We start from the raw sequence: 17765 nt of genomic DNA, 5'->3' as shown, positions 1-17765 counted from the left end.
GAGGTGTTGAATCATCATTGAAATAGTGTAACAGGGGTTAAATGTCGAATTAAAAAAAAAAATTCAGAATAATATGAAAATATAGTATTCTGTAGTATCAGAGGCGTTTTTTCTACAAAAAAAAAAATTATTGCCTAATAATATTAGTTTTCGACAGATACTTGGTGAAGATTATATACTGTTAATATATTATATACTATTCTATCAAATCAGGTACTATGTTATACTTTACTTACATTTGTTATTGTTAAACGTGGGTGGGGGTTAAATTCCAAAATTTAAGAACATTTGATAGTCGTTTTTTTGCAGCACATAGCTGCATGTCAAAATAGAATATTTGGTTACACACGAACGGAACTCAGATTTTTCTTTGAAGCACCTTGACTGTATTTTAGTGGCAAACTGGCAGGGCACCTCTTTTTTTTTTTTAATGATCCCCTTCGTGGTCATTTCTGACACACAGTAGGGGGGGGGTAGAGTTATCCACAGAGTACTATCTCATCCTAACCATGGTGGGGGAGGGAGTCAAGTTCTCAATTCGTGGGACCGCCATAGAAATAAAAGTCGACCCCCTGGCCGAATTCGAACCGGCGGAGGTCACTGGGAAGTTAAGGTTGGCCGCCCTAACTCACACGGCCACAAACGGCCCATCTTTCTGGTCGGGTATCTGTGACAGATATTTGAATGTACAAATGGCTTTACGTTAGTGAGCAATTACAGACTTATAATCTAGTAATTTGAACAGAAAAACCCCGCGAATCTAGCCTGCGAGTTCGGCCTGTCAAAAATGACCGTTTGTGTATGCTCGGCGAGAGAAAACGATCCACAATGGGGTAGTTCTCTAGCTGTTGCGTTTCATTTTTCTCATCCAAATTGTACACACTCTTAATTTACTAGAAGTTTATTAACTTGTTCACCATCAATTCTAAATGAATTGTCGTAAAATATATGGCTTAAAACTACATCTGCTTCGTGTGAGATATTTAAACCACAGCATGCCTTGCATTATACAGAGATGTATAATGAAGCATTGAGGTTTATTGAAGACAATTGTTTGGTAATCGTTAATAAAGTGTTGCCTCAACTGGGAATGACATCACCTAATCGACTAGCTAATGACATATTTCATCCTAAATTACAACACCAAAAAAACCTTTGACATCAATGAATTAAATACATTTGTATAACCTAATTTTAATAATTATTTAAAGAACAAAAACACGTTTATCTATTTGTTAAAGAATTACAGTTTTTCATGACGTAGCCTTTTTTTTTTTTTTCTTTTCCTAAAAACGAGAAAACAATTATTTTCGGCAGATATAATACAAATTTCAATTACAAAAGATCAAGAATGTCCTTCGAAGATTTTGCACAGTATCGAAGCTTTTACAACTTGTTTCTAAAATTTTAACAACATTTAATGTACATGTTGATGTTTTCATTTCATTAATAAAGTAGTTGTATTATTAATTTATTTATTATGACCTAAATAATTCATAATAATGAAAATATTAAGACAGGAATATATCCTAAATAAAGCGTTAACTGATGTACCTCAATTAGTAATTTATTTCTTGTTTTGTGATCATTAATATATATTTTCAGTTAGGACACTTAAACATATACAGATGCCCATTATATTGGGAAAATTCATTAATTTAAATTTTAAATTGCTTTAATAAAATTACTAAACGTTGTTATCTTTGTCATATTTCATGAAAAAATTATTCAAATCCCACTGTTCACTTTATTCATATCAGTTGGAGTGTGTTTAAATAAGTTTCATAAGCCCTAGGACACTGTTTGAGGGTTTCGGGAATATCTGACGCACACACACAAAGTCTTTAAGCACGGTTGTTTTCTACGCAGAAAAACATCATTAAAGTGGAGGTGAACACTCAAAATTTCATCGTGTCCAAATTGGTTTTTTCGCGTTTTTAATATGTTGAGCATCTATATTTCTTAATTGAATTAGAGGGTTAACAATTTTTTTTCAAAAACTTTTTTTTTTCACCCCCTATCTTTGGAATATAAACTAAGGAAAAATATACCGATCGTGAAAAATTTCGAATTCCAGTTTTCGACGAAAATACATGTCTTGATGCCCCAAAACTCATTGTTAGCAATAATAAACAATTTGTTTATACAAAATATTAAGGAATTTCATAAATAATTAAAGGGAAAATAGATGCATGCGATTCGAAAGAGAAAGACTGAAACTACCTGATCTTTCCCAATTGCATTAGGGATTTATTTATTTTTTTTAAACTGTTAAATATTCTTAGCAGGAACAAAATTCATATCCACCTCAAGAAACCCTTAATTTCTAAATTTGTAGCAACTGAAAAATAAGAAAATTTTTGGAAGATTATTGAATGACCGTGTGTATAGATGAATGGAATATTGTCCGGGTGCGGTCAATAAAATAGTATAATTCTAGTATAATTCAATAATTTTGGCTCAGTAAAATAGTATAATTCTACTATTTGAGTTTTTTTTTACCGCACCCGGACCATATTCCATTCATTTAAGAAAATTTTTGTTCATAACTTTTGCCTTCTATCGGCTTTAGTTTTTTATTTTTTTATTTTTTTTTTTAATCGAAAATTAGAAATATATTGATTATTTCAGCATGACCCCACCAATTTACAAAAAACGTGAGGACGTTTGTGGGGTTGTAAGTGAAAATTTTGTGATGCTTGTTTACTAGAGGTTAATTCGTTCTACTCAAATGATCCACAAGCAAATGAACGGTTACAATAAAAAAAACCCAAATTTTATCAATTGACACAACTTAAAATCTTGCAAGACTTAATTCCGATCATATACCAGACTGCTCTACCTTATCTATATTTTTTTTTTTACACATTTCACACTACCGACCACACTAATTGATCCTATCATCCTGGTTTATAAAAAAGTTAAAGGGTGATAATTTCTCTGCTATATGAATGCTAACAATATGGCCATAAAATTACGTATTTATGAATCTAATATAAAACAAACTGGATTATATCTGTCAAAATCTATCTATAATTTGTTGATCAGCAATTTTTTTTTTTTTAATCATATCCAAGATCTTCATCATCTTCATTGGCAAAAATTCAAGCTAAGGATTCCTTCTCTATATTGTCGTATATATCTTAGTTTTGAAACTTTACGAAATGAGAAAAACATACAAATCGCTCATACCTGCAATCAGTTTTACTTATAGACTTTAAATTATCTAACGGTTAATGATCGGATCAAACCACAGAGTCCTTATCTATAGAAACGATTGCCTCTATAATAATAAAGTATTCCAAATAGATGGTATCATTCTTGATTTGTCCTGGAATAAATTTTTATGAAAACGGATCTAAAGAATGTACCTTAATCTTATGGTTGTTTTAGAACCGCTCATAAACTTAAATGACTTGTTCCAAGCTCTATTATGATAACTTTATCTTTATCGTGAATAGCTAAAATTGTTATTGATCATAGATACTGTTTGATTTCCTTCTAACGATCTCCACATTCCTCAGTCTAGAAGGAATCTATATCTGTCAATATATTTGCACAATGGTAAATAAAAGTTTACCTTAGCCAATAACTGAAGACACTAATGTTTTTAGGCCGCTTAAACTCTTTGCTTTGATTAGCTGGTATAAACTTTAACCATTTTCGATCAGATGACCTAAATACTTAAATGCTAGGGTTAGCAAAATTATCTGTTTCAAATGGCCATCAAATATATACAATTGTATGGAACAAAAATAAAAATCAGAAGATATTTGATTGGCCGTATGTAGAATACAAAGATGCGTTCAAAAGAATTCAAATCGCAATTAAACTACTAATTATGAGCCAACATTTCATCCCACATTGAAGTGCTTCATCAAGGCAAAAAAAGATAGAAACATCTAAAATAATGTAACAAAGTAAGATGATACATAACAGGAAATAAATGTTTTTTTTTTTTTTTTTTATTTGTTGATATTTACAACTGTATAAAAAAATACAACCAGTAAATTTGATCATAATGACATATGATATGATACAGGATGTAGAGGAACTACCCAGTAGTAGAACTCTAAAACAGTTTACAATATAAGGTCACGAGGCCATCTTCTTTTCAGGCGCCTTGGAGGATTGGCAGGAATGGAAGAGGAAGCAAGGTTAGAAACGAGTGGGTTTGGGTGGTTAGGGAGTTTATTATGGAAGGAATTATATTGGGTTCGGGGTAGATCGGTTACATAAGGAACATTTAGGTCTTTATGGATGGTTTTATTAGTAACAAAATAAGGAGCATTGAGGATTTTACGAAGGATTTTGGATTGTAAAGATTGGATACGAGAGGAATTCGAAGGTTTAGTGGAGCCCCAAAGCTCAACTCCGTATATCCAGATGGGCCTTATTATTGTCATGTAGATCAGTCTTTTGTAATGAGTTGGAAGTTTAGACCGTTTGTCTAGTAAGTGCTGTAGTAGTCGGAATCTGCGTGCAGTTTCCTGCAGTCTGGAAATAAATGTAAAATAAGGTCTGGCTAAACATGATTATGTGAAAACTTACGAAGTGACCCCTTTTTTTCTTGACCTTTATTTTATTCATATTTCCATTATTTTCCGTCTTTTAGTGTGTACTGTGTTTTTATCTACTTTTTTATTCGTTATTATATATTTTCTAATACCTTTTTGTAATTCTTGTTTATTTATACTTTTCATTGTACATCTTAATTTTATTTTATTTACTTTACTTTGTTCATTTTTATGTCAATTTTAACATAATCATATTTTGCCACATCTTATTTAACTTTTATTCCATGTTAAATATTCTCTTATTTTGTTACATTATTTTAGATGTTTGTATCTTTTTAAGCCCTGAAGAAGCCCTTCAAAGTCGGGTGAAACGTTGGCTCATAATAAGTAGTGTAAATACTATTTGTGTTCTTTTGACCCATCCAGACTATCTTCTATATGTAAAAAAAAAAAAAAAAAAAAAATAATCGTGTAATTTAGCCTAAAATGAGCAAAACGAGCAATTTCGTGCAGTATTGAATTTCAATATTTTATTCTTTAGATCACGAATCAAACAGATTACCTTAAAACATGTTAAACCACAAAACAAAATGTGCAATTACATAGAAATTATGCCTCTACTTATCACTGTTGGGCAAAAAGTAATTACAGTCCAATATAATTGCGAGTAATTAAGAATAATTAATTGTGGTTTCGTATCATTATTGCAATTATATTATTTCATCAAGTACTTGAAATTATTAATCAAAATTGTATTCTCACTTCTTAGATTCAAATAATAATAAGTAGAAAGTAATTGTAATTTCATTTGCAATTACATTTCGCCTCCATTCGCCTCTACTTATTATTTTTTAATTGTCCTGTTACGGAAGGATTTCTATTTGTCTTCGCCTCCAGCAGATGGCGGTAATTCCCAGACCAAACTAGAACTAGTGATCTAGATAGGAACAATTTAGCTTATCGTATCATGAATCTAATTTCATATTAATTGTTAGTTTTGTGACGAAATTGTTAGAGAAATGATGGTTTCATTTTTAAATTTAAAAATGTGTAAATTCGTGTAGTGACCCCAATACGTGGAATTTTCATAATATAAAACTAGTGTCAATTGAATGTCCTTTTCATGAATTGGATTTATATCGAAGTTTGGCTGAATTTGAAGCCAGGTAAATAGTGCAAGAATTCGATCTCTGATTATCAGCTTGCAATATATGTAGTGAAATGTTTGAGTTTTTTCGGACCAACCCGTTTTTTTTTTTTTTATCAATTCCTACATGCATCAAATTCGACTGTTTTTTTTGTTTTGAAGAAAATTAAAGAATTAATGAGGAAATGAAAGCCTACTGGTTAGATAAAAATGTCTGAAATTTTCGGAATAGGTTGTACTCATCGAAACAAGTTGCAACGAGTATTCTTAGTGTATATTTAAATTAAATAATGCTTACAATTAAAAATTTAAGGAAGCTTAAAAGACTGGAGAATTTTGTAAATAATAAAACTAAGGATTTAATGTCAAAGGTTGTTCAAATTGAAAAGACACTCACGATTTGAAATTTAAGGAAATTAGATTAACAGTTCCTTACCTGCATCATTGATTTCCAGGTGTTTTTTCTTTGGTTCGGTTCTCTTGTTCGTGATAATAGGATTCGAATATAGGATATAGGATCCGAAGTCTCCAGTAGCTTGTGGAACACGTCTTCGTCGGTAGATATACAAGACATTTCCCGCGAGTTTCAGATCCTGAAAGTCTTGTAATCCTTATTTCTGCTTTCTTATGCCTCTTTCGACAATATTCCGACTGGGAGAATCGACTTCTGCACTATTTCAACTCCATGCAACAAAACCTTATGCACCGTGGATGACATGTAGTACCATGAATACTTTTCAATGGGCATTTCAGCCGTTTCTTTTGAAAAGGGCCGGAATTTTTCTGGGCAATGTGAAGTGTATCCCATACACTTGATTCTGGTGTATAATGGAGAGATAACAAATTCGAGAGCATTCACATTAAGAGGTTTTTTGCCAAGTCTTTCATTTCCTTTCTTTGCGGTGTTATGATCGGATAGGCAGATAAAGGCAAATGATTTTTGTTCTGATCTTTATTTTAACACTTCTAGTTGGAAAAGTAACCCTTCACATCTCGGAGGAAGCCGGAGCTTTTTTTGTAATCATAGCTGTTCTCAATGCTTATATTTAAAATTCGTAACTTATAACGTTGTAAAGCGCTCTAATTTTTTTTGCTTAGTTTGACTGATGTGTGGCCTAGTTAACCATCGTAGATAATGTTACTTTCCCCATTTTACAATTATACATCACTCATTTAGAGTAGCGTATGATTTGGTCAAACTTCCAGTATTCTGATAGTGCGCCTAAATTTAATGGGAATACCCTTGAAACAGGGATAAAAATCATGCTGTTCCTAGATCCTGTAGCTTATATAGTGTGAGAATCACAAACTAGATAATCGAAATCAGCGCTTTCGAAAATCGATTTTTTTTTGCTCTGGCACCACTCTGCCTCTAGTATAAGGGTTTGTTATATAAAAATCTATCGATTGTGAAATTTTGTATAAAATGCCATCATAATTATGAATATATCTTAAGAAGGGTTGAAAATGACTTAACTACCAAGTAATAATTAAAAAGAAAAGTTTTTAGTTGAAATTATTACATTTTATCAGGGCAACTGGTATGAATAATGTGAACAGCGAGATTTAAATATTTTTTTCATGCAATAAGAAAAAAGATAACACCGATTAGTTATTTTATTAAAGCAATTTATAATTTGAATAAATGTATTTTTGAAATATAATAGTATATATGCAGATTGTTTCAGAATTAAGTGTTCTAATTAAAAATGTGAATTAAGGATTGCAAGCTGATTATCTCCGTTATAAAAAATATTTTAATTACAACAATACAAGAATGTAATAAATACTGTAATAAAGTTAATAAATACTTTAAATTATACTATTGACTATTGACCATGTGTAAATTTGAAGTAGATATCCAGGGTGCGGGGAAGAAGAAAAAGTTAGAGTCGAACGTCGGCAAAAAATAATTAGTTGAAAACAACCCTGACCATCTTCTGTATAAAAAATATTTAAAATTGTATAGTATACAGTGTGTTCCAGGATTAAAGGGTTAACTGAAAACATGAATTGAGGATCGAACATTATTGAAAATGACATAAGTACCAAGTAATAATTAAAGAGAAAAGTTTTTAGTTGAAATTATTACATTTTATCAGGGCAACTAGTATGAATAATGTGAACAGTGAGATTTAAATATTTTAAATTTAAATATTTCGATATATAAATATCGAACATTATATCTGAAAACATGAATCGAGAAGAAAAAAAATCTATATTGAGATATATTTGTTAACGTTATATTTAGAATATATTCACGTCTTAAGATTGTCATTTCTATGACTTATCCAGGTTATAATAAATAAATTAATATTTGTTCAAACCTGCTTAATTAGTGAAATGTAAACATTAACATTCATATTAAATGTTGTTATAACTTGTGTGCTGTCAGAAGCCATTATAGTGTAGGAGCCGGGAAGAAAAAAAGGCAGTTATCTCACCCCAATTTTTGATTACTTTAATGAAAACTAGGTAAAATTACTAATCAAAATTGATGAGTCTGCCAAGTATAGGTATGGGAAATAGAAAATGGGGGCTGTTTCAAAACCTTAAAAAAACATTAATTTTTCATTCGGAGCTCTATAAACAAAAAAAAACTTAAAAACTACCAACAACACTAGAAAATCTAAGAGAACATTATTTAAAGATGAGTAAATTTTCTAAAATATTAGCCCTAAAAGAGCTATTTACGACCAATAGTTCTGGAGATATAACTTTTTAAAAAACAAAATTTCTTAAAAATCTACTGAAAGATTAGGAGTTAGTTAAATTATTTTGAGAATTCTATATCTCAGGAACTATGTGACGTACAGATGTCTATTAGCACTCAAATTAAAGCTAGTTTAATGGACTATGAAGACCTTTACCTTCGTAGGAATAATAGTTTTCATAATATTTGCTAAAATAAATTGATTTATAGTTGTTCGGACAATAAGTTTGATTTATGAAAAACTTCATTCCAAAAACCACTGGACGTATAGATGTCTGCCAGCGCTCAAATTAAAGGTAGTTAAATTTACTACAAAATAGTTAATTATGTTTATCTTTGTAACAAAATGTTCATTTCTAGTTGTTCGTATAAAATGTTGGATTTTTGAAAAAATATATCTCTAGATCCATAAGACGTACAAATGTCTGCCAACACTCAAAGTAAAGGAAATTTAACTTACTATAAAGTAGTTTATGACACCTATCTTCGTAGGGGTAGTAGTTTTTATGATATTCACATATGAATATAAATTTGGCAAATGAAAATTTATCTGAACAACGATAAATCAATTCATTTTAGCGAATTTCATCTAAACTATTACTCCTACGGAGATAAACATCATAAACTACTTTATAGCTCATTGAACTAGCTTTAATTTGAGTGCTAATAGACATCTGTACGTCAAATGATTTTTGAGATATAAGTTTTTCAAAATAAATTCACTAACTATTGATCTTTCAGTACGTCCCATGCAACATTTTTATGAAATGTTGCTTTTTAAAAAGTTATATCTCGAACACTATTTAACGTAAATAACTCTATTAGGGCTCATATTTCAGCAAATTTACTCTTCTTTAAATGACGTTCTCTTAGGTTTTCTTGTGTTGTTCCTACTTTTTAAGATATAGAGCTCCGAATGAAAAATTAGTTTTTATTATCGCTTTGAAACAGTCGCCATTTTTTATTCCCCCTACCTATACTTGGCAGACTCATCAGTTTTGGCTATTAATTATACATAGCTTTCATTAAAGTAATCAAGAATTGGGGTGAGATAACTGCCTTTCTTCTCCTCTTGGGCTCTTGTACTATTACTTGGAGCATTAAGCTCTGCATCTTTCTTCCACGGCAGCTGTGGCCGAACGGCACCGGGTATATGTTTTTGTTTAGCAAGTTTCAATTATCTTTCGTCGTAATGAATTAGAATTGTTTTCTTCGTAACAATTCTTTTTACCCTTCTTCGTGGGTAAAAAAGAAAATGAAATTCAGTGGAGATGTTGGGAGCGTGACATCACATATCCATTGCCGTTCGTCCACAACTGCTGTGGAAGAAAGTAAATGCTCAAGGAAAATCGCTTTTAAAAACATTATATATAAATGTTAATCATTAAATTTTGATAATAATATAGCAGTAGTTGGATTACATGTTAATTAATATAATGTGTATAATATAGGATAAATTGTATGTGGATAATTATAATTAGCCTTGATAGGAATTTTTCTAATGAAATATAGAGGAAAATTGACAAAAATGTAGTTATGATAAATAATTTTAAATGCCTGAACTGAGTGGAGGAAGGTTACAAGCATTGTTGTGATAAAAGTTTAAGGACTAGTGTTTGGTGATAAATGATTTTGACTTTGTTTTAAGTGATATTTGACTAATTAGTTAATTAAACATATGTGGGATATACTTATTAACAAAAAAAAATATCTTTTACCTAATGTTTTTAATGTTTCATAGAAATTGATGTTTTTGACCTGGGCAGAATAGCCTGCATGGAGTTAGTTTTTTAAGTTATATAGTTTCAAAGTTGTATTAAGGTAAGGTAAATTATAAATAATAATGTTAAGTATTTTGAAATGTTTGTAGGATCATACATGTAATAAAAGCTGTTTTGTAGTAGAATGTCCCTGAAGATGGCCGGATTGGCCGAAACGTCGGACTTATAAGAGAAATAAATGGTTTTGAGACTATAATGGATAAAATTTGAATTATTTATTTTTGAAAAAATTACCAGTCTCAAGAAAATATTAAGATTATATTTAAATAATGTTTGATGATTAATTAATATAATGATAATATAATTAATATAATGTTTGAAAAACATTATATATAAATTTTAATGATTAAATTTCGATAATAATTTAACAGTAGTTGGATTACATGTTAATTTATTTACTATCATTTAAATAAGTTATATCTATGATAATCTTTATACGTGAATAGCTCCTAAAGCCTTAATTGCGGATTTTTTGTCTTTTTCTTAAATTCTTAATTCATATTTTTAGTTTGGAAATTTAATCCTGAAACACATTCTACATACTGGTTAGGGTTGCGGTCAAGAGAAAAAAATTGTTTCCAACTAGTTATTTATTGCCGACGTTCGACCAACACTTTTTCTTCTTGACCGCAGCCCTGACCATCTATTTCAAATTTACACACGGTCAATAATCAACATATAATTTAAAGTATTTATTAACTTTTACTGCCATTTAAAATGTGATGAAAACCGGAAAGGGTTTAACATTGGGTGATAAAATACCGGTGCTTGGGTATGCTGATTTGGTATTATTTGATGAGGATAAGGAAGAGAGAGAGAGAGAAATACTTTATTTATCTATGCTGCCTAAATACATTAGGTTGCTATCTCACAAAGCATACTTATCAATCCGTAATCGGACATATATAAATTACACATACATGGTATAATCAGAAAAAAAAAGAGATACAATAATAAGATATAATAAACAATTCCCTCCCCCTAAAACTAGAACTACAGCCGCGTTAATAAACTGCAGTAAGCAACTAAATCTTGAAATAAATAGGGATAAAACAAAATATATGGGAAACATTAGAAACGCGGGCAATTTCGGTGATATAGATATAGGAGGAAATACGTTTGAACAGGTAGGAAGATTTTAGTATTTAGGTTCTACGGTAACTAGAAAAACGAAATTTATGAGGAAATAGAAGTGAGATTGAAGGCAGGAAATGCTTGTTATTTTTCAATTTCTTAACAGCTTAGCTTGCGCTTTCTATCCAAAAACTTAAAAATTAGAATTTACAAAACTATTTTTCTTTATCGATGCGAGACGTGGCCTCTTACACTAAGGGATGAACAGCTCCTTAAGGTTTTCGAAAATAAGGTATTACGTAAAATATTTTGACCGAAAAAGAATGAATTGACGGAAGAATTTAGAAGGCTTCACAAAGCTGAATTGAGGAAACTACACCCGGTAAATATAATTCAAGTTATAGCATTGTGGCGTTTAAGGTGGGTTTTCAGGTTTAGGGCTTAGTAACTAGTGGATCCCTGAAATTTTAATAAATACTGAACCGACGGGTAAACGTCCGAGGGGTAGACCGAAACGTAGATGTGAGGATTGCATTAAAACAGGTTTAGTAGAATTGGGTTTGGAGGGGCATTTCTGGAAGGATGTTTGTAGAGAGCGATTGCTGGTATCGGCATGGAACCTTCGGGTTCGTTAGACCTTTATTATTATTATTATTAAACTTTTACATTCTTGAAAAAAATGTTAGCTCGGCATATTCTCTGCTAGTTCCATCACCCGTTTTTTTTTTTTTTTTTTAATTTTTTGTAGTTTCTTCGAAAGATGTCGGTAGTCTTCCTCTTGTGTAACATGGTGCAGATTTAAATGCATCTTTTTCTGATGTAGGGATAAATTTAAATTCAACTTATTACTGAAGACGAGAAACGCTGAACCCACTGCATTTTTTGCGCTTCCTGTCGAAACTGTAAAACTTTCTATTGAGATGAATTTTGAATAGCCGACTAATATCAGATAATTCTAGCTTGTATTATTCATTAGACTCTTTCATATGCAACATTGTGTATAAACGCACAGTGTATGCAAGTACAATTATAATTTTAAAACTTTAAAATACAGCCTATTGATAAATTTATTGGGAACAATCCAAAAAGATAATACAAGTTTCTAGGACTACTATTTCTGGACTTTCGAGTAATGTTAAGGCTTGCGTTTTGAACTTTGAAGGAGAGTACCCTTAGGGGTAAGGAGTAAGTACCCTTCCCAAAAGTGTTTTGGAAAGACGTTTGATTAGAGTCAATCACGTATGTGAAATTATTCTTTTCCTTAATTTGATGCGACAACTGGTAGTTTTTGCCATTTATTGACTGGGCTAATATACTAACAATATAATCTTTCTAATTCTATTATATTATTTTAAGATGCATACCTTGTCCAATGAATTCCGTACTTGGTGATGTGTTTTTTTTTCTAAGTGAAGAGACGTGCTCGGAACGAGAAACAAATTTTAACTGATAAACTGATTTCCTCAAAAGGAATTAATTTCTTAAGTTAGGCCATCGTATTAACCCACTAACAAAAGTAAACATGGTGATATTGGGATGATTCTATAGTCTAAGGATTAATTTAAATTACCCAGTAGTAGATAACTTTTTATAAAATATTTTTATTTTTGACAATGAACAATTTATCATGTATCATAATTTCGTAATGTTAAATGAATGTGGTATTTGCTAGATGTGTTTTTTAGTTCTTTAAAATTGCATTATAACAATTGTTAAAACCAAAATTTTACAAAGATTAGTAATTGATTAATTGTCAGGTATGGTTTTAATTAGTGAACGGAAGTTACTGGTCCATCTAATTTATTGAAAGGAGAGAAATAAGTATGAAGGTTTGTTAGCAAAGACCGAAAATAATTTTTTTCCCCAAAAGAGTTTCAATTTTCAATTAATTTTTACGTTTAATTAAAAAAATTAATTGTAATTTTTATATTTCTAAATTATTTTTTATAGTAAAATATAACTTTTTCCCATAATTTTTTTTTAATAGTTTCAATAAAAAAATTAACCACTTCATAGTAACCTGGTAGATTAAAAAAAAAAATAGAATATAGAAAAGTCGATAAAATAAACGTGTCTTGAGTGAGGGTATTTTCGCTGACGCGACAGATACTCTTGACTATCACGCCATACCTGATAGTTAAAGTTGTTATGAGGATAAATGTACAATGTGCACTATGATGGCAGTTACTGTTGTAAACTGTCACCGTATATAGAGGCTTTAACGTAACATTAGTTTTACTCCTACTACAAGTAATATAAACTATCACGATGGACCTAAATGCTTTCATGACGCCAACCATACAATTTCCACCATAGTATGGGCATTTCACTCATAAATATTTTTTTTCATAAAGTTATTATATTCAAATTTATGCAGAGTAATTTTTATTCAACAATTCAATGATTTTTAAATAAAAATTGCGTAATATTTATAAATAAAAATTACTTCATCAAAATTTGAATAACTTCTGAATTTTCATCTCTTCTTCCTTTAGCACACAATCAGTTTCAATTTCAGTTTTCTGCTCATTTTCTTTACAATGGGTCTTATCTATTTTTATTTTAAATGTCAAAAGTAGGTGAATCATTTCCTTTGAGGATAAGATGCAAAGCTTATAAAAAGTGTATAAATAGTAAAATGATGAGTAATAATCACCCATCGAAGTTTTTTGTTTAATAAACTCAAACAATTTTAGGATAGAAGTTAGTTGTTGGATGAACGTTTCATATTATTAAACCAGTTAAACCTCCCGTCTCGTTGAAACGTCATCATCTTTCCATCACAAACTCACAATTCACAATGGTTCTTCCAAATCATTCGGGTCGTTCAAAATGAGGTTCAGGGAAACATATTTGAGAAAATTTGGAAAGGAATACAAGAAAAAAAAATACTCGATTTGGAGCTAAGTGCCAGAGAGGCCAGTCTGGTATGTATGATAAATAACTGTTAGGAATAGAGTGGGAAGTAGTTCAGGTTGGTAAGGTTACTTACCCACACCTAAGTCCAATAAAAGAGTTAGCTAATAAAGGTACCAAACAGCAACGCGACTTAGGGGTGGGAATAAATGTCAAAATTTCAGCACTGTGAGCCTGTCAGATTAAATGCGCCATATGAAAGACTTACTACAGTGCAATGCAGTTACTCAGACCATGTAGAAGAAACTATGGGAGTGTGGGGGGAGGGGGGGTAGAGTTAAGTTTCTTATGAAAAACTCCGAAGTCTAGTCTCGAAAATGTTTTTCTTTTGGTTTAAGACTTTCATTAAAATCCTGTACTAGTACTAGAGATATAAAGAAAAACAGATAAATTAGAACAAAGACGGGATTTAAATTTTTTTGTTCGCTGTTGGTATAAATCATTGTTTATTTTTCACTCAGCGTTCAATATCTTTAAAGGTATTAGTGTAAGAACCGGTGAGAAAAAAAAAACACAGTTATTTTACCCCAATTTTTGATTACTTTAATGAAAACTGTATAGTTACTAGTCAAAATTGATAAGTCTGCCAAGTAGATGTAGAGGATATACAAACTGTTACAAAATGTTAAAAAAAAAAAAAAATCAATTTTTCATTCGGAGCTCTAAATCTTAAAACTACCAACAACATTAGAAAACCTAAGAGGATATAATTTAAAGTGAAGTAAATTTGCTAAAATGTGAGCTCTGATAGAGCTATTTACGACCAATAGTTCCCGAGATATAGCTTTTTAAAATGCTGCATTTCATAAAAAATGTACTAAAAAATCATTCGACGTGCAGATCTCTTTAAGCACTCAAATTTAAAGCTAGTTAAATGTACTATATAGTTTTTAACGTTTATCTTAGTAGGAGCTAGTTTTTACGATATTTGATATAATAAATTCATGAAAACTGTTACTCTTGTGAACATAAGTTTCATAAACTACCTTATAGCACGTTTAACTAGCTTTAATTTGAGTACTTGCAGACATCTGTATGTTTTATTGTTTTTGAGATACAATTTATCAAAATAAATTCACTAACTTCTGATTTTTCAGTGCATTTTTTATGAAATATTGCTTTTTAAAAAAGCTATATCTCGAGAACTATTGAACGTAAATAGCTCTATTAGGGCTTACAGTTTAGGAAATTTACTCTATTTTAAATTATGTCCTCTTTGGTTTTATAGTGTAGGTAGTTTTAAAGATATAGCGAGCTCTAAATGAAAAAATATTTTTTTTTTTTTACGTTTTAAAACAGCCGTACTTGGCAGACTAATCAATGTTTACAAGTGATTGTAAGTAGTTTTCATTAAAGTAATCAAATATTGGAGTGAAATAACTGACTTTTTTCTCCTTTTGGGCTCTTGAACTATAACTGCCACTTGATAAAAATTAATTCCTTTTTTAAAGTACTATAAAGTGGTAAAATTTGAGCCTTAGCTCCTCCTATGCTCTTTAAGTCCAATAGTTCTTGGAATATAGTTTTTCAAAAAGCAACCTGGTATCATCATATTATTAATTTATTTTGACCATTGTTATGGAAACTGCTAGGAACGAAGATATCAGGAACTATTAGATGTACAGATGTCTATTAGCACTCAAATCGAAGCAAGGCAAGCGTAAATGTACCATGAAATAGTTTCCAATGATTATCTTCTTTCGTAGCAGTTTCTTTGATATTTTCAAATAAAATCACAAAATGATGATTTTCTTGCTATTTGTAGAAAAAAAAAAAGTTGATTTTGTAAGTATTGACTAGGCCAGTTAGAATCGAACCCACGATGTTCTAAACCAATTAATCTTTGCCCCCACCCTAACTTGCTCGGCTATCACGTAGTATCTGGAAATGAATAATAAAATTGTAATTGGACATATCTTTTTGGCGTCATTGAGAATAATTTCAAGTCCATATACATTTTTTTCCACCAGAATTGTAAAAACGATATAATGATTGGTTTCGTGTAAAAAATAATTAAATATGTATCCATGGTTAATTGACTGATCAATTAGTTTTTTTAATGGTATCATTGCTAATTTTCTTTCATTACCGATCATAAGATTTTATGAAGATTTTCATAATTGTTTTTATCCCTTAACATGCTTACGGTCTATGAAATTTACTTACTTGATGTTTCTTATTTTTTACGATGTGTTTTAATTATATTTTCTTATTTTTGTTTGTGAAAAAAAAAAATACAGTAACATTGGAAATCATTTTAGTTTAATTTAAAAAATCTCTTCTCCAATTTTTTTCTCATTTCAGAACTTTTTTTTTGGAACATTAGTAAACTAGTGATCAAAATTATGACTTCAAATTTTTATAAAAAATGTAATTTTGAAACGTTAGGTGGAATATATCAGTATAGGGTTATCAAGCAAAGAATATTAGCCTAGTAAAAATTGGATTTAAATGATTTGTAATAGTAATAAAAAATAACAAATTAAAATCAAAAAAAGTTTTGATTGATGTAAATTACTAGTTAATATTAAAGTAGTTCAGAATTAAGTCATTGAAGTCATTGTGCTATTCTGAGTTCTTGGGGAGTCCCCATGAGAACCTGACGGTTTCTCACAAGCCTTCCCATCATGTCCCAGATAGTCCCCTCTTTTGAATTGAGGTCTGGATTTTTTTGTGAAAACAAGTAGCGCTCTACTTTCAAATTCATTTAAATACTCAGGCGTTACTTAAGATGTATGAGGCGACACATGATCGTGGAGTAGTACAAAATCATCTCGCATAATCCATGAAATAGTCTTGAAGGTTATCTTCAATATACCTGACCTTATTTTCAATGTATATATGAGCACGTTGTAACCCTGTACATGCATGTGCCTATGTACAAATCCCATCCTTTAGACCACTATTAAATAAATGTCGACCCCCTGGCTGGATTCGAACCGGTACTTCTGTTGTAATGAGGTAGTTATAGGTGACGCTTCAACTTCCTTGGCCACAGACGGCCCTTTAAAAATATCATCCAATACAATCATCGATTCTCATTGCTAATTTACTCTAAGAGACACATTGCATGATGATTATATTTTACCTGGTCATCCCCGCGCTCTCCGTTTCATTAGGTGTATTTCAAGTGAATGTTGATTCATCCCAGGACAATACCCAGTGCCAGTTTTCATTTGTTCAATCAATGTCTTTCTGGGCAAATTGAAGTCTTTAAGTCCACGAGAAGTGGACCCGTAGCCGACTTCTGGTTTTCCGGACTAATCCAACCTTCTTGTTATTGTCATTAAAGTAATATGGACGCCTTGGAGTCCTTAAATTATTTTTTTTATTGCATTGATTGTAGGTAACGGTTTCTTAAGACATTTAATTGAAGAAATCTTATGTCGCCTCCTATTGTAGGGCATGACCGACCTGGCTGGCATGAGGTCTCTTGCCGGTCTCTGGAACATTTTACGGTCTCGAAGGCATTGATTGGTTAATGCCAAGGGGTTAGGCTCCCTTCATCAAAGACATCAATTAAACGATTGACAACCCCCTCCGATGAAATGTTTCTGTTTACTTAATTTACTACAATAAAACCACTTTTAAAATAAATACGGTAAGCTGAATAAATC

At 30.8% G+C, this 17765-nt stretch overlaps 2 protein-coding genes across 2 annotated transcripts in view; one reads left to right on the top strand and one right to left on the bottom strand.

Annotated features, from left to right (window-relative positions):
* LOC106692959 (trifunctional enzyme subunit beta, mitochondrial) overlaps positions 1–12659 on the bottom strand; it is an 86571-nt gene extending 73912 nt beyond the window's left edge. Inside the window, exon 1 of the mRNA XM_067048622.1 lies at positions 12597–12659. The gene's annotated coding sequence lies outside the window, so the exon portion shown is untranslated. The remainder of the gene's footprint in view (positions 1–12596) is intronic.
* Positions 1–17765, top strand: part of LOC106692957 (spectrin beta chain, non-erythrocytic 2-like) — an 85070-nt gene that overhangs the window by 8907 nt on the left and 58398 nt on the right. The window lies entirely within an intron of this gene.

The sequence above is a fragment of the Halyomorpha halys genome, unplaced genomic scaffold, assembly GCF_000696795.3.
Source record: "Halyomorpha halys isolate HHAL.00 unplaced genomic scaffold, Hhal_1.1 Scaffold80.1, whole genome shotgun sequence".
Classification (NCBI taxonomy): Eukaryota; Metazoa; Arthropoda; class Insecta; order Hemiptera; family Pentatomidae; genus Halyomorpha; species Halyomorpha halys.
The sequence above is the reverse complement of the archived record's forward strand: the minus strand, read 5'-3'. Positions and strand labels throughout refer to the sequence as shown.